Source organism: Seriola lalandi, unplaced genomic scaffold (assembly GCF_002814215.2).
Source record: "Seriola lalandi dorsalis isolate HSWRI2012SDOR001 ecotype SW California unplaced genomic scaffold, Sedor1 jcf7180001964559, whole genome shotgun sequence".
Classification (NCBI taxonomy): domain Eukaryota; kingdom Metazoa; phylum Chordata; class Actinopteri; order Carangiformes; family Carangidae; genus Seriola; species Seriola lalandi.
Window position 1 is genome coordinate 1 of NW_019435227.1, and position 1145 is coordinate 1145.

At 44.0% G+C, this 1145-nt stretch overlaps 1 long non-coding RNA gene across 1 annotated transcript; it reads right to left on the bottom strand.

Moving 5' to 3' along the window:
* Positions 1–1145, bottom strand: LOC111649459 (uncharacterized). The gene is made up of 3 exons (XR_002760291.1): positions 1081–1145; positions 702–910; positions 1–30 (listed from the first exon to the last, which is right to left on the bottom strand). It is a non-coding gene; the product is annotated as an uncharacterized LOC111649459 (long non-coding RNA).

The window sequence follows — 1145 nt, forward strand, 5'->3', positions numbered from 1 at the left end:
GGAGAGGCACAATTGAGGACGGAATGAGACCTGAGGATCAGACAAACACAGAGAACTCAATTCAACTTTATTCATATAGCATTGGAAATATTACACAGTTTATCCACAAGTAGAAAAGCATACGAACTCAACATAAAAAAAGTAAAAAAGTATGCAGCGCACGACATACAAACTTGTCTCGCACAGTTAAAAGTTGGTGAGTGTATTTTCAAGTGAGTCTTGAAAATATCAACAGAGTGACAATTATGAATGGAGGGAGGAAGGGAATTCTATAGTCGTGTGCCAGCTGCTGAGAAAGCCCCATGACAGTGAAACATAACCTGTTCAGGGAGTGTAATAATGTGGGCGAAGGAGCCCAGTCGAAGCGCTACTCAGAAACCAGGCCAAGATGATGATTCATTTTCTTTTCTTTAGCTAAGAAACATCACCTTACTCAACTGTAAAAAAAAAAAAAAAAAACTGAGGGAATTTGTGGATTGTAAATTCGAGATAAGACTCAGTGATGTTTTTGTGAAGTGGTTGCAAAAAGGGACTTTTGAAGGGAAGGCAGTAATGATCTGCCACTGCTGTTAGTGCTGTCGCTATGCACTTCATTCATCAAATCCAATCCCAGGACCTCCCAGTGCGACTCCTTATGTGTCATGGAATTTTTTAATGCAAGCACTTGTGTCTGTGTTGAATATTGTGCTTCCCTGCCGTACCCGTGGACAACCCAGGTGTCCGACTCATCGGCACGGTTGACGTAGTTCTCGGGCAGCAAGCCGGACAGCCCCGTGCCCAGAGAGGTGCCGTACACCCAGCCCTCGCTGGCACTGCTCTGCTCCACCGGAGACATAAAGATAAAGTCTCCTGTCACCAGCTCAAGCTCATCGTCATTCTGAGGCACATACGGGTACATGACTTGCAGTGTCTGCAGGGGGCAGATGGTTGACTACCGTTAGACAGTGGTAATTATGATTTTTAACATTTCTTTCACTAAATGTCAACATAATCAAATGGAACTAACAAGTGCCAGAGTTAGCATTGAGGAAAACATACTTGTTAAGAGGAAGTACTCATTTCAAAAGGAAGCAGATCTACCTCATGGTTAGCAAATCGAATATCCCGGGAGAAGAGCACAGCCAGCCAATCACAGCCTGACGCTG